The sequence below is a fragment of the Leuresthes tenuis genome, unplaced genomic scaffold (genome assembly GCF_036924035.1).
Source record: "Leuresthes tenuis unplaced genomic scaffold, fLeuTen1.0.hap1 SCAF_250, whole genome shotgun sequence".
Taxonomy (NCBI): Eukaryota; Metazoa; Chordata; class Actinopteri; order Atheriniformes; family Atherinopsidae; genus Leuresthes; species Leuresthes tenuis.
The window spans coordinates 1-23,860 of record NW_027325604.1 but is presented as its reverse complement, the minus strand read 5'-3'; the positions used below and the strand labels follow the sequence as shown (position 1 = coordinate 23,860).

General features: G+C 42.9%; 4 non-coding genes across 4 annotated transcripts; 2 read left to right on the top strand and 2 right to left on the bottom strand.

Annotated features, from left to right (window-relative positions):
- Window positions 1–9,701: 9,701 nt before the first annotated feature.
- LOC140288197 (U5 spliceosomal RNA) lies at window positions 9,702–9,815 on the top strand. Its single transcript, XR_011912073.1, has one exon. It is a non-coding gene; the product is annotated as a U5 spliceosomal RNA (small nuclear RNA).
- Window positions 9,816–10,131: 316 nt separating this feature from the next.
- LOC140288195 (U2 spliceosomal RNA) lies at window positions 10,132–10,322 on the top strand. The gene has a single exon (XR_011912071.1). It is a non-coding gene; the product is annotated as a U2 spliceosomal RNA (small nuclear RNA).
- Window positions 10,323–12,956: 2,634 nt separating this feature from the next.
- Window positions 12,957–13,147, bottom strand: LOC140288194 (U2 spliceosomal RNA). The gene has a single exon (XR_011912070.1). It is a non-coding gene; the product is annotated as a U2 spliceosomal RNA (small nuclear RNA).
- A 317-nt stretch (window positions 13,148–13,464) lies between these two features.
- LOC140288196 (U5 spliceosomal RNA) lies at window positions 13,465–13,578 on the bottom strand. The gene has a single exon (XR_011912072.1). It is a non-coding gene; the product is annotated as a U5 spliceosomal RNA (small nuclear RNA).
- Between the last annotated feature and the right edge of the window lie 10,282 nt (window positions 13,579–23,860).

The following is a 23,860-nucleotide window of genomic DNA, read 5'->3' as shown; positions in this document are numbered from 1 at the left end:
AAGAAACTTTTCCAAAATCAAACCGCACATGATCATAAGTGGGATAGGAGGTGTTCAGCTGCAAGGTGTGAATGTCCACCCATAATTCCTGAAAAATGGGCAAAAAAAAGGTGTGAATGCCCAACCATACATCATCAAAAGCGGGAGTGGAAGTGTTCGGCTACAAGAAGGTGTGAACGTCCAACCAAAATATGTAAAAAGCAGTTAAGAAAAGGTTTGAATATCCAACCAAACATAATCAAAAGCGGGAGCAGAGCTTTTCGACTGCAAGTAGGTGTGAATGTCAGATCATAATTTGCAAAAAGCTGATGAGAAAGGGTGAGAATGCCCGACTATACATCATCAAATGCGGGAGCGGAGTTGTTCGGCTGTGAGTAGGTGTGAATCTCCGACCATAATTGCTGAAAAATGTGTTAGAAAAGGTAAAAATGCCGGTCCATACATCATCAAAAGCGAGAGAGGTTGTGTTCGGCTGCAAGTAGGTGTGAATGTCCAGCCATAATTACTCACAAACGGGTAAGAAAAGGTAGTATTGCCAGACCATATATGATCAAAACAGGGAGCGGAGGTGGTTCAGCTGCAAGAAGGTTTGAATGTCTCCGACTAAAGTTCAAATATATTAAAGAAAGCGGGAGGAGAGGTCTTCGGATGAGAGTGGTTGAAAATTTCCGACCATAATGTATAAAATGCGGTGAAAAAAAGGTGTGATAGAACACTAAAAGGTGGAGCGGAAGTGTTCGGCTGCAAGAAGGTGTGAATGTCCGACTATATTTGGTGAAAAGCAGGTGAAGCAAGGTCTGAATGCCCAACCTTACATCATCAAAAGCGAGATCAGAGGTGTTTGGCTGCAAGAAGGCAATAGTTTGCCAAAAGCGGGTAAGGTGCGAATGTCCGACTAAATATCAACAAAATTTGGGGCAGAGGTCTTCGGATGCAAGTGGGTGTGAATATCCAACCATACAAGTATGGTGGAGAGGAAGCTGTGAATAGCCGACCATAGTTTGGAAAAAGCGGGTAAGAAAAGGTTTGAAGACCCGAACATACACCATCAAAAGAGGGAGCGGAGGTGTTCCGCTGTACGAAGGTGTGAATGTCCGACCATAGTTGGTAAAAAGCGGGTAAGAAAAGGTTAAAATACCCGACTGTACACAATCAATAGCGGGAGCGGATGTGTTCGGCTACAAGAAGGTGTGAAAGTCCGACCATGGTTTGTAAAAAGCGGGTAAGAAAAGGTGCGAATGTCCAACAATGTATGATCAAAAGAGAGAGCGGAGGTTTTCGGATACAAGAAGGTTTGAATGTCCCACCATAGTTTGTAAAAAGCGGGTAAGAAAAGGTTCGAATGCCCGACTATACACAATCAATAGCGGGAGCGGATGTGTTCGGCTACAAGAAGGTGTGAAAGTCCGATCATGGTTTGTAAAAACCGGGAAGAAAAGGCTCGAAAGCCCGACTATACACCATCAAAAAGAAGGTTTGAATGTCCATCAATAATTGCTTTGAAACAAGAAAGTAAATTTTCGAATATCAAACCGTACATGATCATAAGCGGGAGAGGAGGTGTTCCGCTGTAAGACAGTGTGAATGTCCGACCATAGTTGGTAAAAAGCGGGTAAGAAAAGGTTAAAATACCCGACTGTACACAATCAATAGCGGGAGCGGAGTTGTTCGGCTACTAAAAGGTGTGAAAGTCCGACCCTGGTTTGTAAAAAGCGGGTAAGAAAAGGTTCGAATGCCCGAACATACACCATCAAAAGAGGGAGCGGAGGTGTTCCGCTGTAAGACGGTGTGAATGTCCGATCATAGTTGGTAAAAAGCGGGTAAGAAAAGGTTAAAATACCCGACTGTACACAATCAAAAGAGGGAGCGGAGTTGTTCAGCTAAGAGAAGGTGTGAAAGTCCGACCATGGTTTGTAAAAAGCGGGTAAGAAAAGGTTCGTATGCCCGAATATACACTATCAAAACCGGAAGCGTAGGTGTTCGGCTGCAAGAAGGTGTGAACGTCCGACCAAAGTTTGTAAAAAAGCAGTTAAGAAAAGGTTCGAATATCTAACCAAACATAATCAAAAGCGGGAGCAGAGCTGTTCGACTGCAAGTAGGTGTGAATGTCAGAGAATAATTTGCAAAAAGCTGATGAAAAAGGGTGAGAAATCCCGACTATACACCATCAAATGCGGTAGCGGAGTTGTTCGGCTGTGAGTAGGTGTGATTCTCCAACCATAATTGCTGAAAAATGTGTTAGAAAAGGTAAGAATGCCGGTCCATACATCATCAAAAGCGGGAGAGGTGGTGTTCGGCTGCAAGTAGGTGTGAATGTCCATTAATAATTGCTTTAAAACATGAAAGAAAATTTTCGAATATCAAACCTTACATGATCATTAGCGGGAGAGGAGGTGTTCAGCTGCAAGAAGATGTGAATATCCACCCATAATTACTGAAAAATGGGTAGGAAAAGATGCGAATGTCCAACCATAAATTATCAAAAGCAGGAGTGGAGTTGTTCAGCTACAAGAAGGTATGAAAGTCCAACCATGGTTTGTAAAAAGCGGGTAAGAGAAGGTTCGAATACCCGAATATATACCATCAAAAGCGGAAGCGGGGGTGTTCGGCTGCAAGAAGGTGTGAACGTCCGACCAAAGTTTGTAAAAAGCAGTTAAGAAAAGGTTTGAATACCCAACCGAACATAATCAAAAGCGGGAGCAGAGCTGTTCGACTGCAAGTAGGTGTGAATGTCAGATCATAATTGCTGAAAAATGTGATAGAAAAGACTAGAATGCCGGACAATACATCATCAAAAGCGGGAGAGATTGTTTTTCGGCTGCAAGTAGATGTGAATGTCCAGCCATAATTACTCACAAACGGGGGAAGAAAAGGTAGTATTTCCAGACCACACATGATCAAAACAGGGAGCGGAGGTTTTCGGCTGCAAGGTCTGAATGTCCAACCGTAATTTGTAAAAATCGGGGAAGAAAAGGCTCGAAAGCCCAACTATACACCATCAAAAGCGGGAGCAGAGGTGTTCAGGTGCAAGAAGGTCTGAATGTCCGACCAATAATTACTGAAAAATGGGTAAGAAAAGGTGCGAATGCCAAATCATACATCATCAAAAGCAGGAGCGGATGTGTTCGGCTACAAGAAGGTTTGAATGTCCAACCATAGTAAGTAATAGGTGGGTAAGAAAAGGCTCGAATGCCCGACTATACACCATCAAAAGCGGAAGCGGAGGTGTTCGGCTGCAAGACGGTGTGAACGTCCAACCAAAGTTTGTAAAAAGCATTAAGAAAATGTTCGAATATACAACCAAACATAATCAAAAGCGGGAATAGAGCTGTTCGACTTCAAGTAGGTGTGAATATCAGATCATAATTTGCAAAAAGCTGATGAGAAAGGGTGAGAATGCCCGACTATACACTATCAAATGTGGGAGCGGAGGTGTTCGTCTGTGAGTAGGTGTGAATGTCCGACCATAATTGCTGAAAAATGTGTTAGAAAAGGTAAGAATGCCGGACCATATATCATCAAAAGCGGGAGAGGTTGTGTTCGGCTGCAAGAAGGTGTGAATGTCCAGCCATAATTACTCACAAACGGGTAAGAAAAGGTACTATTGCCAGACCATATATGATCAAAACAGGGAGCGGAGGTGGTTCAGCTGCAAGAAGGTTTGAATGTCCGACTAAAGTTTGTAAAAAGCGGGTAAGACAAGGTGTGAATGCCCGACAATGTATGATCAAAAGAGGAGCGGAGGTTTTCGGCTGCAAGAAGGTCTGAATGTCCACCCATAATTACTGAAAAATGGGTAAGAAAAGGTGCGAAAGCCCAACCGCACATGATCATAAGTGGATGAGAAGGTGTTTGACTGCAAGTAGGTGTGAATGTAAGATCATAATTTGTAAAAATCGGGTAAGAAAAGGTAAGAATGCCCAACCATAAATTATCAAAAGCGGCAGCAGAGTTTCGGCTGGTATTTATCAATGTCTAGATAGATTTCAACAAAAAACAACGTTGTACTTTGCAGTAAAAGAAAGAGCAAATCAAAAGTTTTAGGAATCCGAGAATAAGCTTATTTTCATGAGTTCTGCACGATTTCGGATTTTATGTATAAAATGAATTCCTTCACGCAAACTAAGTTAACACTGCTTTGTCCTTCATATGTACCCATTTCTACATATATTTCAAGCATAAACTTCCTCATATTACCCTGAATGAGAAAGAGCCACACTTGTGATTAAGCCATACCTCCCTTTTGAGGAGTTCTGCATGATTTGGGATTTTATCTATAAAATTAATTCCTTCACTCAAACTATGTTAAAACGGCTTTTACCTTCATATATATCAATGTCTCGATAGATTTAAACAAAAAAACAACATTGTACTTTGCAATAAAAGAAAGAGCAAATCAAAAGTTTTAGGAATCCGAGAATAAGCTTACTTTCATGAGTTCTGCACGATTACGGATTTTATGTATAAAATGAATTCATTCACTCAAACCAAGTTAAAACTGCTTTTTCCTTCATATTTATCAATGTCTAGATCGACTTAAACAAAGAACATTGTATTTTGCAGTAGAAGAAAGAGCAAAACTGAAGGATCAGGAATCCGAGAATAAGCTTATTTTCTTAAGGGCAAGAGGGAACTGCTTTGTCCTTCATATTTATCAATGTGTAGATGGATTTCAACTTCTTCTACTGCAAAGTCCAATGTTTTTCTTTGTTGAAGTCGATCTAGACATTGATGAATATGGAAGGACAAAGCAGTTTTAACTTGGTTTGAGCAAAGCAATTCATTTTATAGCAAAATCCGAAATCGTGCAGAACTCATGAAAGCAGGCTTATACTCGGATTCCTGAAACTTTAGATTTGCTCTTTCTTTTACTGCAAAGTACAACGTTGTTTTTTTGTTTAAATATTTCTAGACATGGTAAATATGAAGGACAAATGAGTTTTAACATAGTTTGAGTGAAGTAATGCATTTTATAAGCAAAATCCCAAATCATGCAGAACTCACGAAATGCTTTTTCTCGCTTTTCACTGCTTTTTACAAACTTTGGTCGGACGTTCACACCTTCTTGCATCCGAACACCTCCGCTTCCGCTTTTGATGATGTATATTCGGTCATTCGAACCTTTTTTTACCCGCTTTTTACAAACCATTGTCGGACTTTCACACCTTCTTGCAGCCGAACACCACCTCTCCCGCTTTTGATGATGTATGGTCCAGTATTCTTACCTTTTCTAACACATTTTTCAGCAATTATGGTCGGACATTCACACCTACTCACAGCTGGACACCTCCGCTCCCGCTTTTGATCGTACAATGTCGGGACATCGCTCCTTGTCTTACCAGCTTTTTACAAACTTTAGTCGAACATTCACACCTTCTTGCAGCTGAACACCTCCACTCCCGCTTTTGATGATGTATAGTCGGGCTTTCGAGCATTTTCTTACCCGGTTTTTACAAATTATGGTTGGACATTCAGACCTTGCAGCCGAACACCTCCGCTCTCTCTTTTGATCATACATTGTTGGGCATTCGCACCTTGTCTTACCCGCTTTTTACAAACTATAGTCAGACATTCACACCTTGCAGCTGAACCTCCGCTCCCTGTTTTGATCATGTATGGTCTGGCAATACTACCTTTTCTTCCCCCGTTTGTGAGTAATTATGGCTGGACATTCACACCTACTTGCAGTCGAACAGCTCTGCTCCCGCTTTTGATTATGTTTGGTTGGATATTCGAACCTTTTCTTAACTGCTTTTTACAAACCATGGTCGGACTTTCACACCTTCTTGTAGCCGAACAACTCCGCTCCCGCTATTGATTGTGTACAGTCGGGTATTTTAACCTTTTCTTACCCGCTTTTTACCAACTATGGTCGGACATTCACACCGTCTTACAGCGGAACACCTCCGCTCCCGCTTTTTATGGTGTATAGTCAGGCATTCGAACCTTTTCTTACCCGCTATTTACAAACTATGGTAGGACATTCAAAGCTTCGTGTATCCGAAAACCTCCGCTCTCTCTTTTGATCATACATTGTCGGACATTCGCACCTTTTCTTACCCGCTTTTTACAAACCATGGTCGGACTGTCACACCTTCTTGTAGCCGAACACATCCGCTCCCGCTATTGATTGTGTACAGTCGGGTATTTTAACCTTTTCTTACCCGCTTTATACCAACTATTGTTGGACATTCACACCGTCTTACAGCGGAACACCTCCACTCCCTCTTTTGATGGTGTATGTTCGGGCATTCGAACCTTTTCTTACCCGCATTTTACGAACTATGGTCGGACATTCAAACCTTCTTTTAGCCGAACACATCCACTCCTGCTTTTGATGATGTATGGTTGAGCATTCGCACCTTTTCTTACCCATTTTTTACAAACTATGGTCGGACATTCACACCTTCTTGCAGCTGAACACCTCCTCTCCCGCTTATGATGATGTGTGGTTTGATATTCGAAAATTTTCTTTCATGTTTTCTAGCAATTATTGATGGACATTCAGACCTTCTTGCAGCTGAACACCTCCGCTCCCCCTTTTGATGATGTATAGTCGGGCTTTCGAGCCTTTTCTTCCCCGGTTTTTATAAAATTATTGTTGGACATTCAGACCTTCTTGCAGCCGAAAACCTCCGCTCCCTCTTTTGATCATACATTGTCGGGCATTCGCACCTTCTCTTACCCGCTTTTTACAAACCAGGGTCGGACTTTCACACCTTTTAGTAGCCGAACAACTCCGCTCCCGCTATTGATCGTGTACAGTCGGGTATTTTCACCTTTTCTTACCCGCTTTTTACCAACTATGGTCAGACATTCACACCTTCTTACAGTGGAACACCTCCGCTCCCTGTTTTGATGGTGTATGTTCGGGCATTCGAACCTTTTCTTACCCGCTTTTTACAAACTATGGTCGGACATTAAAACCTTCTTGCAGCTGAACACCTCCGCTCCAGCTGTTGATGGTGTATAGTCGGGCTTTCGAGCCTTTTCTTCCCCGATTTTTACAAATTATGGATGGACATTCAGACCTTCTTTCAGCCGAAAACCTCCGCTCCCTCTTTTGATCATACATTGTCGGGCATTCGCACCTTTTCTTACCCGCTTTTTACAATTCATGGTCGGACTTTCACACCTTTTAGTAGCGGAACAACTCTGCTCCCGCTATTGATTGTGTACAATAGGGTATTTTAACCTTTTCTTACCTTCTTTTTGCCAATTATGGTTGGACATTCACACCTTCTTACAGCGGAACATACATTTTTCTTACCTCTCTCTACCTTTTAGTGTTCTATGGGGTATTCACACCTTTTTTTTCACCGCATTTTATAGATTATGGTTGGAAATTCTCACCCACTCTTATCCGAAGACCTCTCCTCCTGCTTTGGTTAATATATAGTCGGGCATTCGAACCTTTTCTTACCCGCTTTTTACAAATTATGGTCGAACATTCACACCTACTTGCAGCCGAACACCTCCGCTCCCGCTTTTGATGGTGTATAGTCGGGCTTTCGAGCCTTTTCTTCCCCGGTTTTTACAAATTATGGTTGGACATTCAGACCTTGCAGCCGAAAACCTCCGCTCCCTCTTTTGATCATACATTGTCAGGCATTCGCACCTACTTGCAGCCGAATACTTCCGCTCCACCTTTTAGTGATGTATGGTTGGCATTTGCACCTTTTCTTACCCTTTCTTACCCTACTGATTGCTTAAGATTAAGTTGTTTTTTCTCAAACTACAACATTTTTTTAATTGTTGAAACTTGATTTGAAGTGGATAAATAAGGAGGACAAACAGTTTTGAGTCAGGCTGATAGAAGGAATTAATTTTATAGCAAAATCTGTATTTCGTCATATGTCGAGAGATGCTTATTGCTGAAGAAGTACAAAGTACAACGTTGTTTATCGTTGAAACTTGATTAGACATGAATAAATATGAAGGACAAAGCAGTCTTAACTTGGTTAGAGTTAAGGTTTTATAGGAGAATCCGAATTCGTGCATAACTCGTAAAATAGAGCTTATTTTCGGATTCCTGAAGAATGAGTCTGGTTCTTTCTCATAATACAAAGTTTGTTGTTTATTGTTGAAACTTCATCAGAAGTGAAGAAATAAATGAATGCCTATCAACAAATGTGGGATCTAAACTCTAGTGCTTCCTCTAAAATAATTTCCTTTCTCAATTCAGAAATGTGTGTGTGTAAGTTACAACACCCGTGACACCAAAACGGCTTTCTTTTCTCTCTTTTCTCTACACTCTGCACTGTGAGAACACACACCAAATCAGAAAGGCTTTTTTCTCTCTTTTCTACATTATGGACTGTGGGGACACAAAACCGCTCTCTCTTTTTTTTTTTGATTGTGTGCCAGGGCGTTGTCTCACGTATTAGATTATGCTTACGATACGAATGGGTTTATCAGTCACATCAGAATCCATACATACTGATCCTCCCGTAATAAAATGGTCGGATCTTATCAAACACACTTTGTTTCTTGTGACAATCAAGTCAGCGAAACAGCGTATACACGTCAAGACACTGAATCAAGTTTGCCACAAGAACTCATAAGTTTGGCAGTATTGCTCTGCCGTCAGCAATCATACACCCATTTTATTTTCGTGAGACATGTGCAGGCACCTGTTCATCTACTGTTCTATCACTATGAATTAGTTTATCTATTATCAATAAGGATACTTCTACAACTACTATCAAAGTATGTCCAGACTTCTTATGTTGTCAGTTGCTATATATGAATAAGTGGGTAGCTACTGACAAGCATTAAGCATGTCACAGAGCCCAAACATATAACATTTCAGGACACACCACACAGTTAACAACCACCGTGAAGTGTCAAAGCCCAAACATGTAACATTCAACAGGACACTTACACAACACATTCAAATCAAACAGTCAGACAACATATAAGAACATATACCCCAGCCGGCATTGCTCCCTGCCTATTTTCCTACAGCTCACTATGTGTGCGCACACCTTTATTCACAAACTCTTCAACTTATACTCTTTTACCGAAGCTGCTACAGCTCGATTGGCCGAATACGAATAATCCTAATTCGGTGAATTTGACATCTGCCTTACATGTAACAGATTAGCGGTTTAGCAGTTTTAATTTAGTTTGAGTGAAGGAATTCATTTTATAGCAAAATCCGAAATCGTGAAGAACTCATGAAAGTAAGCTTATTCTCGGATTCCTGAAACTTTAGATTTGCTATTTCTTTTACTGCAAAGTACAACGTTGGTTTTTTTGTTTAAATCTTTCAAGACATGGTAAATATGAAGGACAAAGCAGTTTTAACATAGTTTGAGTGAAGAAATTCATTTTATTGATAAAATCCCAAGAGTCTGCTGAGAAAAGAGAGTGAATGCGAAGTAGACTTTAACACGGCTCTGGGAGCGAGCCGAGTGCGGGCTAACCGGGAGAATTGCTTGAAAGAAACGCGACACCGAATGAGCGGTCAGAACAAAGCCTCAATACAGTTTTCCCGTGGTGTTTTTGTTGCTGCCTTGTCTTTTGCACAGAGTAAAAGACAAGGCAGCCATCGAATAGGGCCCGATTGTTCCTACTTGGTCAGCCGAGGAGCAAGGGGGGGGGGGGGGGAGCAAGCGTTTCAACCGAGCAAAGCTCACCATGGGGAAGGTGGCTATGCCAACTAGCCTGATGCCCTGCTCCCGCAGTGACGGATAATCGTACTCTGGTTTCTCTTCATAACGTACAAGTCTTTCACCTTTTACTAAAGACTTCTGTGGAGAGCAGCACTAATGAGTTGTTTCTATTTTTGGCAGGCTTTACCTTTGCGGGTGAAGCCCTTTCTGTCTGTGCAAAAGAAATCTTGTTACTGTGCAGAGTGACTTCTCTGAGTAGAGTCGCCTTACTTGTTGCGACTGTGCCGATGTTCGAAGCTGGAGTGCAAAGTTGTTGCTTGAATGGTGCTTGCTGGAGCGTGCGGGAGTGCAAAGTTATACCATTTAAAAGGGCTGAAGAGTGCTCAGTGCAGCGGGTGGGCGGAGGTGCAAAGTGACACTCTGGCCACCTATGGCCATAAAAAGAACAGGGGTGTTAGCGGACAAGTGCGCATTGTGCCAGGAAGGGCCCTCGGACGTGAACCAGTGGACAGTTGTCGCTTCTCGGCCTTTTGGCTAAGATCAAGTGTAGTATCTGTTCTTATCAGTTTAATATCTGATATGTCCTCTATACGAGGACTACATATTAAATGGATTTTTAGCAATAGGAGTTGAAAAAGTAGCTTGCTCCGTTCACTCCAAGCATTTACCCCGTACTGCAGTGCCGCTGGGAACGGTGCGCTCTTCTCTACTCTTGTGAAAAAGCAAACAGCGGTGCAGGATGCAAGTTTCAGGGAGCCCAAGATGAAACTTTCTTTTAGTCTGCTGAGAAAAGAGAGTGAATGCGATGTAGACTTTAACCCGGCTATGGGAGCGAGCCGAGTGTCGGCTAACCGGGAGAATTGCTTGAAAGAAACGCCATACCAAATGAGCGGTCAGAACAAAGCCTCAATACGGTGTTCCCGTTGTGTTTTTGTTGCTGCCGCTGTTTGCTTTTTCACAAGAGCGCACCTGTTGAGGGGGGCTCTGGGGGGGCCTGGGTGATGGTGGGTCTCAGGCCCGGGCTGCTGCGACTGGTGTGACCGGGTGGTTTGTTTGTTTGTTTTTTGTTGTTGTTTGTTTGTTTTTTGTAGAGGTCCTCCGGAGTGGGGTTGGGTTGAGTGGGGTGGGGCGGGATGGGTACCTTCTGGGGGTACAGTAGCTCCCAGAATATGGTCGCTGCAGGCCCCGAGCCTGGTGGACATCAGGCCCTCCTGTCCTGTGTTGGCTCCCTGGTAGCGGGGATGCCTATTGCAGCCAGTCCCTGGCTGCCCCCAGTGTATATCCCCATTCTCCCTTCTGGCTCCTGTACACAGCACACACTCACACATGAAGGGTTTTGGGGGCGTGTGTGTTCGGTGGGGTGTAGTGGACTCTGCAGTAGTTGCACTCTGCAGTTCCCACCCCTGTTTTAATTACACCTTAGACATTACTACTTATCAAACACACTCACACACACACATTAGGTCTTGGGGGGTGGTTACACTGAGTGGCATCTGGTGGGCGGGGCTCTTTGGGTATGTAGGCTGCCCAGAGGGCCACGCTCCCAGTTCTACAAGTTTGGCTGCCCCTCAATTTTAATTGCTCACTATTAGAAAATATTGAAGAGCCAGAAGGGTGAGGGGAGGGGTCTTCTTCGCACACCCCTGCTTCCTGGTTGCTGCTCGGGGCGGGAGGGGCCAGGAGGATTAATTAATTGTTCTGCTGGTTTGGGGTCTGTGGTGGCTGGGGGGCTGCTGGCCCCCTGGTGTGCCCGCTGCACTACACCCCAGCGGAGTCGAGGGAGGGAGGACGTGTGGGTGTATGGGACATGAAAGTGTGTGTGGTAATGATTGGGCCTGGATCTTGGACTTGCTGTCGCCTGGCCTGCCTGTGCTTCTCCCGATGGGGGGGGCGGCGTGGCCTCTCTCCGCTGCTCGCGACTTCACCCACCTGTGGGCACGTCTTGACTCCCAGGGCACTTGGCCAGGGGTGCTGGGGCAGGCGCTGACCCACTGTGTGGCTGTCTGGGGCGCTTGGCCCTCCTGGGTATTGGGTGGGGCCTCTGTCGGGGGGTTTGGGGGCGCTCGGGCTCCTGGGGCCCGGATCCAGTGCACGGCCCATGTCTGGGCGGCTGGGGCCTGGCGACGTCGGTGGGCTGTTGCCCCTGGCTCCCGGAGGGCCTCTGCCCTATGCTTATGGGGGCTCTTTCCGGGGGCTTCCTCTGCAGTCTTCTGGGTGGATGCGTGGTTGCCCCTGCGGTGGGCTTCCTGGGTTCTGTGCTCTGTGGGGGCTGCTGGTGGCCTGGGTCTTGTGGCCCTCTCTGCCTGCTTCTGATTGCTTGGGGGGGCTGTGGATTGTGGCCCTGTACGCTTATACACTCATAACTAAGCACGGTTATCATGTAGGTCCTGTGCCATGGGTGTTGCATGTTCTCACACACACACAACCACATTCATTAGTCCAGTAGCATGGTCGCTAAGCAGTTGATGTATTATCATGTCGTCTCAGGTCATCTATATCCACAGCTGTGTTGTATGCGATGTATGTTCTGTTTTTCTCTTCTTTCCTCTTCTTCTTTCCTTGTCCCCCGGTCCGGTTCAGTTCTATTACATGTCATATATTGTAAACAGAAATAAATAAATGGGCATCAAGGGGAGCTTTACATTTATAAAACTTCCCTTGGCAAAGCAAATCTGTTTGGCATCAAAGGTATTCAGACTACAATTCTGCTGCCATAATGCTGAACACGATAAGGGGAAAAAAAAAAAAAGTAGAGAAGACAGTTCTGCCGAAAGCCAGGGACTAGACCTGTTCTAAGTTCTGTACTTTTTAAAAGGGAGCCAACACAGGACAGGAGGGCCTGATGTCCACCAGGCTCGGGGCCTGCAGCGACCATATTCTGGGAGCTACTGTACCCCCAGAAGGTACCCATCCCGCCCCACCCCACTCAACCCAACCCCACTCCGGAGGACCTCTACAAAAAACAAACAAACAACAACAAAAAACAAACAAACAAACCACCCGGTCACACCAGTCGCAGCAGCCCGGGCCTGAGACCCACCATCACCCAGGCCCCCCCAGAGCCCCCCTCAACAGGTGCGCTCTTGTGAAAAAGCAAACAGCGGCAGCAACAAAAACACAACGGGAACACCGTATTGAGGCTTTGTTCTGACCGCTCATTTGGTATGGCGTTTCTTTCAAGCAATTCTCCCGGTTAGCCGACACTCGGCTCGCTCCCATAGCCGGGTTAAAGTCTACATCGCATTCACTCTCTTTTCTCAGCAGACTAAAAGAAAGTTTCATCTTGGGCTCCCTGAAACTTGCATCCTGCACCGCTGTTTGCTTTTTCACAAGAGTAGAGAAGAACGCACCGTTCCCAGCGTCACTGCAGTACGGGGTCAATGCTTGGAGTGAACGGAGCAAGCTACTTTTTCAACTCCTATTGCTAAAAATCCATTTAATATGTAGTCCTCGTATAGAGGACATATCAGATATTAAACTGATAAGAACAGATACTACACTTGATCTTAGCCAAAAGGCCGAGAAGCGACAACTGTCCACTGGTTCACGTCCGAGGGCCCTTCCTGGCACAATGCGCACTTGTCCGCTAACACCCCTGTTCTTTTTATGGCCATAGGTGGCCAGAGTGTCACTTTGCACCTCCGCCCACCCCGCTGCACTGAGCACTCTTCAGCCCTTTTAAATGGTATAACTTTGCACTCCCGCACGCTCCAGCAAGCACCATTCAAGCAACAACTTTGCACTCCAGCTTCGAACATCGGCACAGTCGCAACAAGTAAGGCGACTCTACTCAGAGAAGTCACTCTGCACAGTAACAAGATTTCTTTTGCACAGACAGAAAGGGCTTCACCCGCAAAGGTAAAGCCTGCCAAAAATAGAAACAACTCATTAGTGCTGCTCTCCACAGAAGTCTTTAGTAAAAGGTGAAAGACTTGTACGTTATGAAGAGAAACCAGAGTACGATTATCCGTCACTGCGGGAGCAGGGCATCAGGCTAGTTGGCATAGCCACCTTCCCCATGGTGAGCTTTGCTTGGTTGAAACGCTTGCTCCCCCCCCCCCCCCCCCCCCCCCCCCCTTGCTCCTCGGCTGACCAAGTAGGAACAATCGGGGCCCTATTCGATGGCTGCCTTGTCTTTTACTCTGTGCAAAAGACAAGGCAGCAACAAAAACACCACGGGAACACCGTATTGAGGCTTTGTTCTGACCGCTCATTCGGTGTCGCGTTTCTTTCAAGCAATTCTCCCGGTTAGCCCGCACTCGGCTCGCTCCCAGAGCCGTGTTAAAGTCTACTTCGCATTCACTCTCTTTTCTCAGCAGACTCTTGGGATTTTATCAATAAAATGAATTCCTTCACTCAAACTATGTTAAAACTGCTTTGTCCTTCATATTTACCATGTCTTGAAAGATTTAAACAAAAAAACCAACGTTGTACTTTGCAGTAAAAGAAATAGCAAATCTAAAGTTTCAGGAATCCGAGAATAAGCTTACTTTCATGAGTTCTTCACGATTTCGGATTTTGCTATAAAATGAATTCCTTCACTCAAACTAAATTAAAACTGCTAAACCGCTAATCTGTTACATGTAAGGCAGATGTCAAATTCACCGAATTAGGATTATTCGGTATTCGGCCAATCGAGCTGTAGCAGCTTCGGTAAAAGAGTATAAGTTGAAGAGTTTGTGAATAAAGGTGTGCGCACACATAGTGAGCTGTAGGAAAATAGGCAGGGAGCAATGCCGGCTGGGGTATATGTTCTTGTATGTTGTCTGACTGTTTGATTTGAATGTGTTGTGTAAGTGTCCTGTTGAATGTTACATGTTTGGGCTTTGACACTTCACGGTGGTTGTTAACTGTGTGGTGTGTCCTGAAATGTTATATGTTTGGGCTGTGTGACATGCTTAATGCTTGTCAGTAGCTACCCACTTATTCATATATAGCAACTGACAACATAAGAAGTCTGGACATACTTTGATAGTAGTTGTAGAAGTATCCTTATTGATAATAGATAAACTAATTCATAGTGATAGAACAGTAGATGAACAGGTGCCTGCACATGTCTCACGAAAATAAAATGGGTGTATGATTGCTGACGGCAGAGCAATACTGCCAAACTTATGAGTTCTTGTGGCAAACTTGATTCAGTGTCTTGACGTGTATACGCTGTTTCGCTGACTTGATTGTCACAAGAAACAAAGTGTGTTTGATAAGATCCGACCATTTTATTACGGGAGGATCAGTATGTATGGATTCTGATGTGACTGATAAACCCATTCGTATCGTAAGCATAATCTAATACGTGAGACAACGCCCTGGCACACAATCAAAAAAAAAAAGAGAGAGCGGTTTTGTGTCCCCACAGTCCATAATGTAGAAAAGAGAGAAAAAAGCCTTTCTGATTTGGTGTGTGTTCTCACAGTGCAGAGTGTAGAGAAAAGAGAGAAAAGAAAGCCGTTTTGGTGTCACGGGTGTTGTAACTTACACACACACATTTCTGAATTGAGAAAGGAAATAATTTTAGAGGAAGCACTAGAGTTTAGATCCCACATTTGTTGATAGGCATTCATTTATTTCTTCACTTCTGATGAAGTTTCAACAATAAACAACAAACTTTGTATTATGAGAAAGAACCAGACTCATTCTTCAGGAATCCGAAAATAAGCTCTATTTTACGAGTTATGCACGAATTCGGATTCTCCTATAAAACCTTAACTCTAACCAAGTTAAGACTGCTTTGTCCTTCATATTTATTCATGTCTAATCAAGTTTCAACGATAAACAACGTTGTACTTTGTACTTCTTCAGCAATAAGCATCTCTCGACATATGACGAAATACAGATTTTGCTATAAAATTAATTCCTTCTATCAGCCTGACTCAAAACTGTTTGTCCTCCTTATTTATCCACTTCAAATCAAGTTTCAACAATTAAAAAAATGTTGTAGTTTGAGAAAAAACAACTTAATCTTAAGCAATCAGTAGGGTAAGAAAGGGTAAGAAAAGGTGCAAATGCCAACCATACATCACTAAAAGGTGGAGCGGAAGTATTCGGCTGCAAGTAGGTGCGAATGCCTGACAATGTATGATCAAAAGAGGGAGCGGAGGTTTTCGGCTGCAAGGTCTGAATGTCCAACCATAATTTGTAAAAACCGGGGAAGAAAAGGCTCGAAAGCCCGACTATACACCATCAAAAGCGGGAGCGGAGGTGTTCGGCTGCAAGTAGGTGTGAATGTTCGACCATAATTTGTAAAAAGCGGGTAAGAAAAGGTTCGAATGCCCGACTATATATTAACCAAAGCAGGAGGAGAGGTCTTCGGATAAGAGTGGGTGAGAATTTACAACCATAATCTATAAAATGCGGTGAAAAAAAAGGTGTGAATACCCCATAGAACACTAAAAGGTAGAGCGGAAGTGTTCGGCTGCAAGAAGGTGTGAATGTCTGACCATAGTTTGTAAAAAGCGGGTAAGAAAAGGTTCGAATGCCCGAACATACACCATCAAAAGAGGGAGCGGAGGTGTTCCGCTGTAAGACGGTGTGAATGTCCAACCATAGTTGGTAAAAAGCGGGTAAGAAAAGGTTAAAATACCCGACTGTACACAATCAATAGCGGGAGCGGAGTTGTTCGGCTACAAGAAGGTGTGAAAGTCCGACCATGGTTTGTAAAAAGCGGGTAAGAAACGGTGCGAATGCCCGACAATGTATGATCAAAAGAGGGAGTGGAGGTTTTCGGCTGCAAGAAGGTCTGAATGTCCAACCATAATTTGTAAAAAACCGGGGAAGAAAAGGCTCGAAAGCCCGACTATACACCATCAAAAGTGGGAGCGGAGGTGTTCAGCTTCAAGACGGTCTGAATGTCCATCAATAATTGCTAGAAAACATGAAAGAAAATTTTCGAATATCAAACTGCACATGATCATAAGCAGGAGAGGAGGTGTTCATATGCAAGAAGGTGTGAATGTCTACCCATAATTACTGAAAAATGGGTAAGAAAAGGTGCGAATGCCTAACCATACATCATCAAAAGAGGGAGCGGAGGTGTTCCGCTGTAAGACGGTGTGAATGTCCAACCATAGATGGTAAAAAGCGGGTAAGAAAAGGTTAAATTACCCGACTGTACACAATCAAAAGAGGGAGCGGAGTTGTTCAGCTAAGAGAAGGTGTGAAAGTCCGACCTTGGTTTGTAAAAAGCGGGTAAGAAAAGGTTCGTATGCCCGAATATACACCATCAAAAGCGGAAGCGGAGGTGTTCGGCTGCAAGATATTGTGAACGTCCGACCAAAGTTTTTAAAAAGCAGTTAAGAAAAGGTTCGACTATCTAACCAAACATAAGAATGAGTCTTTTCCGCTGTAGAATGCCCGACTATAGACCATCAAATGCGGGAGCGGAGGTGTTCGGCTCTGAGTAGGTGTGAATGTCCGACCATAATTGCTGAAGAATGTGTTAGAAAAGGTAAGAATGCTGGACCATACATCATCAAAAGCGGTAGAGATGGTGTTCGGCTGCAAAAAGGTGTGACTGTTCGACTAAAGTTTGTAAAAAGTGGGTAAGACAAAGTGCGAATGCCTGACAATGTATGATCAAAAGCGGGAGCGGAGGTGTTCAGCTGCAAGAAGGTCTACATGTCCATCAATAATTGCTAGAAAACATGAAAGAAACTTTTCGAAAATCAAACCGCACATGATCATAAGTGGGATAGGAGGTGTTCAGCTGCAAGGTGTGAATGTCCACCCATAATTCCTGAAAAATGGGCAAAAAAAGGTGTGAATGCCCAACCATACATCATCAAAAGCAGGAGTGGAAGTTTTCAGCTACAAGAAGGTGTGAACGTCCAACCAAAATATGTAAAAAGAAGTTAAGAAAAGGTTCGAATATCCAACCAAACATAATCAAAAGCGGGAGCAGAGCTGTTCGACTGCAAGTAGGTGTGAATGTCAGATCATAATTTGCAAAAAGCTGATGAGAAAGGGTGAGAATGCCCGACTATACATCATCAAATGCGGGAGCGGAGTTGTTTGGCTGTGAGTAGGTGTGAATCTCCGACCATAATTGCTGAAAAATGTGTTAGAAAAGGTAAAAATGCCGGTCCATACATCATCAAAAGCTAGAGAGGTTGTGTTCGGCTGCAAGTAGGTGTGAATGTCCAGCCATAATTACTCACAAACGGGTAAGAAAAGGTAGTATTGCCAGACCATATATGATCAAAACAGGGAGCGGAGGTGGTTCAGCTGCAAGAAGGTTTGAATGTCAAACTAAAGTTCAAATATATTAACAAAAGCGGGAGGAGAGGTCTTCGGATGAAATTGGTTGAAAATTTCCAACCATAATGTATAAAATGCGGTGAAAAAAAAGGTGTGATAGAACACTAAAAGGTGGAGCGGAAGTGTTCGGCTGCAAGAAGGTGTGAATGTCCGACTATATTTGGTGAAAAGCAGGTGAAGCAAGGTCTGAATGCCCAACCTTACATCATCAAAAGCAAGATCAGAGTTGTTTGGCTGCAAGAAGGCCATAGTTTGCCAAAAGCGGGTAAGGTGCGAATGTCCGACTAAATATCAACAAAATTTGGGGCGGAGGTTTTCGGATGCAAGTGGGTGGGAATATCCCACCATACAAGTATGGTGGAGAGGAAGCTGTGAATAGCCGACCATAGTTTGGAAAAAGCGGGTAAGAAAAGGTTTGAATGCCCGAACATACACCATCAAAAGAGGGAGCGGAGGTGTTCCGCTGTACGAAGGTGTGAATGTCCGACCATACTTGGTAAAAAGCGGGTAAGAAAAGGGTTAAAATACCCGACTGTACACAATCAATAGCGGGAGCGGATGTGTTCGGCTACAAGAAGGTGTGACAGTCCGACCATGGTTTGTAAAAAGCGGGTAAGAAAAGGTGCGAATGTCCGAAAATGTATGATCAAAAGAGAGAGCGGAGGTTTTCGGATACACGAAGGTTTGAATGTCCTACCATAGTTTGTAAATAGCGGGTAAGAAAAGGTTCGAATGCCCGACTATACACCATAAAAAGCGGGAGCGGAGGTGTTCCGCTGTAAGACGGTGTGAATGTCCGACCATAGTTGGTAAAAAGCGGGTAAGAAAAGGTTAAAATACCCGACTGTATACAATCAATAGCGGGAGCGGAAGTGTTCGGCTACAAGAAGGTGTGAAGAAGATGCAGTAGAAGAAGTTGAAATCCATCTACACATTGATAAATATGAAGGACAAAGCAGATCCCACTTGCCCATAAGAAAATAAGCTTATTCTCGGATTCCTGATCCTTCAGTGTTGCTCTTTCTTCTACTGCAAAATACAGTGTTGTTCTTTGTTGAAGTCGATCTAGACATTGATAAATATGAAGGAAAAAGCAGTTTTAACTTGGTTTGAGTGAATGAATTCATTTTATACATAAAATCCGAAATCGTGCAGAACTCATGAAAATAAGCTTATTCTCGGATTCCTAAAACTTTTGATTGGCTCTTTCTTTTACTGCAAAGTACAACGTTGTTTTTTTGTTTAAATCTATCGAGACATTGATAAATATGAAGGTAAAAGCCGTTTTAACATAGTTTGAGTGAAGGAATTGATTTTATAGAAAAAATCCCAAATCATGCAGAACTCCTCAAAAGGGGCGTATGGCTTAATCACAAGTGTGGTTCTTTCTCATTCAGGGTAGTATGAGGAAGTTTATGCTTGAAATATATGTAGAAATGGGTACATATGAAGGACAAAGCAGTGTTAACTTAGTTTGAGAGAAGGAATTCATTTTATACATAAAATCCCAAATCATGCAGAACGTATGAAAAGAAGCTTATTCTCGGATTCCTGATCCTTCAGTTTTGCTCTTTCTTCTACTGCAAAATACAATGTTGTTCTTTGTTGAAGTCGATCTAGACATTGATAAATATGAAGGAAAAAGCAGTTTTAACTTGGTTTGAGTGAATGAATTCATTTTATACATAAAATCCCAAATCGTGCAGAACTCATGAAAATAAGCTTATTCTCGGATTCCTAAAACTTTTGATTTGCTCTTTCTTTTATTGCAAAGTACAACGTTGTTTTTTTGCTTAAATCTATTGAGACATTGATAAATATGAAGGTAAAAGCCGTTTTAACATAGTTTGAGTGAAGGAATTAATTTTATAGATAAAATCCCAAATCATGCAGAACTCCTCAAAAGGGAGGTATGGCTTAATCACAAGTGTGGCTCTTTCTCATTCAGGGTAGTATGAGGAAGTTTATGCTTGAAATATATGTAGAAATGGGTACATATGAAGGACAAAGCAGTGTTAACTTAGTTTGAGAGAAGGAATTCATTTTATACATAAAATCCCAAATCATGCAGAACGTATGAAAAGAAGCTTATTCTCGGATTCCTGATCCTTCAGTTTTGCTCTTTCTTCTACTGCAAAATACAATGTTGTTCTTTGTTGAAGTCGATCTAGACATTGATAAATATGAAGGAAAAAGCAGTTTTAACTTGGTTTGAGTGAATGAATTCATTTTATACATAAAATCCGAAATCGTGCAGAACTCATGAAAATAAGCTTATTCTCGGATTCCTAAAACTTTTGATTTGCTCTTTCTTTTATTGCAAAGTACAACGTTGTTTTTTTGTTTAAATCTATTGAGACATTGATAAATATGAAGGTAAAAGCCGTTTTAACATAGTTTGAGTGAAGGAATTAATTTTATAGATAAAATCCCAAATCATGCAGAACTCCTCAAAAGGGAGGTATGGCTTAATCACAAGTGTGGCTCTTTCTCATTCAGGGTAGTATGAGGAAGTTTATACTTGAAATATATGTAGAAATGGGTACATATGAAGGACAAAGCAGTGTTAACTTAGTTTGCGTGAAGAAATTCATTTTATACATAAAATCCGAAATCGTGCAGAACTCATGAAAATAAGCTTATTCTCGGATTCCTAAAACTTTTGATTTGCACTTTCTTTTACTGCAAAGTACAACGTTGTTTTTTGTTGAAATCTATCTAGACATTGATAAATACCAGCCGAAACTCTGCTGCCGCTTTTGATAATTTATGGTTGGGCATTCTTACCTTTTCTTACCCGCTTTTTACAAATTATGATCTTAGATTCACACCTACTTGCACTACTTACTACCTTCTCATCCACTTATGATCATGTGCGGTTGGGCTTTCGCACCTTTTCTTACCCATTTTTCAGTAATTATGGGTGGACATTCAGACCTTCTTGCAGCCGAAAACCTCCGCTCCTCTTTTGATCATACATTGTCGGGCATTCACACCTTGTCTTACCCGCTTTTTACAAACTTTAGTCGGACATTCAAACCTTCTTGCAGCTGAACCACCTCCGCTCCCTGTTTTGATCATATATGGTCTGGCAATAGTACCTTTTCTTACCCATTTTTCAGCAATTATGGTCGGACATTCACACCTACTCACAGACGAACACCTCCGCTCCCACATTTGATAGTGTATAGTCGGGCATTCTCACCCTTTCTCATCAGCTTTTTGCAAATTATGATCTGATATTCACACCTACTTGCAGTCGAACAGCTCTGCTCCCACTTTTGATTATGTTTGGTTGGATATTCGAACATTTTCTTAATGCTTTTTACAAACTTTGGTTGGACGTTCACACCGTCTTGCAGCCGAACACCTCCGCTTCCGCTTTTGATGGTGTATAGTCGGGCATTCGAGCCTTTTCTTACCCACCTATTACTTACTATGGTTGGACATTCAAACCTTCTTGTAGCCGAACACATCCGCTCCTGCTTTTGATGATGTATGATTTGGCATTCGCACCTTTTCTTACCCATTTTTCAGTAATTATTGGTCGGACATTCAGACCTTCTTGCACCTGAACACCTCTGCTCCCGCTTTTAATGGTGTATAGTTGGGCTTTCGAGCCTTTTCTTCCCCGATTTTTACAAATTACGGTTGGACATTCAGACCTTGCAGCCGAAAACCTCCGCTCCCTCTTTTGATCATACATTGTCGGGCATTCGCCCCTTGTCTTACATGGTTTTTACAAACTTTAGTCAGACATTCACACCTTGCAGCTGAACCACCTCCACTCCCTGTTTTGATCATGTGTGGTCTGGAAATACTACCTTTTCTTCCCCCGTTTGTGAGTAATTATGGCTGGACATTCACATCTACTTGCAGCCGAAAAACAATCTCTCCCGCTTTTGATGATGTGTTGTCCGGCATTCTAGTCTTTTCTATCACATTTTTCAGCAATTATGATCTGACATTCACACCTACTTGCAGTCGAACAGCTCTGCTCCCGCTTTTGATTATGTTCGGTTGGGTATTCAAACCTTTTCTTAACTGCTTTTTACAAACTTTGGTCGGACGTTCACACCTTCTTGCAGCCGAACACCCCCGCTTCCGCTTTTGATGGTATATATTCGGGTATTCGAACCTTCTCTTACCCGCTTTTTACAAACCATGGTTGGACTTTCATACCTTCTTGTAGCTGAACAACTCCACTCCTGCTTTTGATAATTTATGGTTGGACATTCGCATCTTTTCCTACCAATTTTTCAGTAATTATGGGTGGATATTCACATCTTCTTGCAGCTGAACACCTCCTCTCCCGCTAATGATCATGTAAGGTTTGATATTCGAAAATTTTCTTTCATGTTTTAAAGCAATTATTAATGGACATTCACACCTACTTGCAGCCGAACACCACCTCTCCCGCTTTTGATGATGTATGATTTGGCATTCGCACCTTTTCTTACCCATTTTTCAGTAATTATTGGTCGGACATTCAGACCTTCTTGCACCTGAACACCTCTGCTCCCGCTTTTGATGGTGTATAGTTGGGCTTTCGAGCCTTTTCTTCCCCGATTTTTACAAATTACGGTTGGACATTCAGACCTTGCAGCCGAAAACCTCCGCTCCCTCTTTTGATCATACATTGTCGGGCATTCGCCCCTTGTCTTACACGGTTTTTACAAACTTTAGTCAGACATTCACACCTTGCAGCTGAACCACCTCCACTCCCTGTTTTGATCATGTGTGGTCTGGAAATACTACCTTTTCTTCCCCCGTTTGTGAGTAATTATGGCTGGACATTCACATCTACTTGCAGCCGAAAAACAATCTCTCCCGCTTTTGATGATGTGTTGTCCGGCATTCTAGTCTTTTCTATCACATTTTTCAGCAATTATGATCTGACATTCACACCTACTTGCAGTCGAACAGCTCTGCTCCCGCTTTTGATTATGTTCGGTTGGGTATTCAAACCTTTTCTTAACTGCTTTTTACAAACTTTGGTCGGACGTTCACACCTTCTTGCAGCCGAACACCCCCGCTTCCGCTTTTGATGGTATATATTCGGGTATTCGAACCTTCTCTTACCCGCTTTTTACAAATCATGGTTGGACTTTCATACCTTCTTGTAGCTGAACAACTCCACTCCTGCTTTTGATAATTTATGGTTGGACATTCGCATCTTTTCCTACCAATTTTTCAGTAATTATGGGTGGATATTCACATCTTCTTGCAGCTGAACACCTCCTCTCCCGCTAATGATCATGTAAGGTTTGATATTCGAAAATTTTCTTTCATGTTTTAAAGCAATTATTAATGGACATTCACACCTACTTGCAGCCGAACACCACCTCTCCCGCTTTTGATGATGTATGGACCGGCATTCTTACCTTTTCTAACACATTTTTCAGCAATTATGGTTGGAGAATCACACCTACTCACAGCCGAACAACTCCGCAAACGCATTTGATGGTGTATAGTCGGGATTTCTCACCCTTTTTCATCAGCTTTTTGCAAATTATTCTCTGACATTCACACCTACTTGCAGTCGAACAGCTCTGCTCCCGCTTTTGATTATGTTTGGTTAGATATTCGAACCTTTTCTTAACTGCTTTTTTACAAACTTTGGTCGGACGTTCACACCTTCTTGCAGCCGAACACCTACGCTTCCGGTTTTGATAGTGTATATTCGGGCATACGAACCTTTTCTTACCCGCTTTTTAGAAACCATGGTCGGACTTTCACACCTTCTCTTAGCTGAACAACTCCGCTCCCTCTTTTGATTGTGTACAGTCGGGTATTTTAACCTTTTCTTACCCGCTTTTTACCAACTATGATCGGACATTCACACCGTCTTACAGCGGAACACCTCCGCTCCCTCTTTTGATGGTGTATGTTCGGGCATTCGAACCTTTTCTTACCCGCTTTTTACAAACCAGGGTCGGACTTTCACACCTTTTAGTAGCCGAACAACTCCGCTCCCGCTATTGATT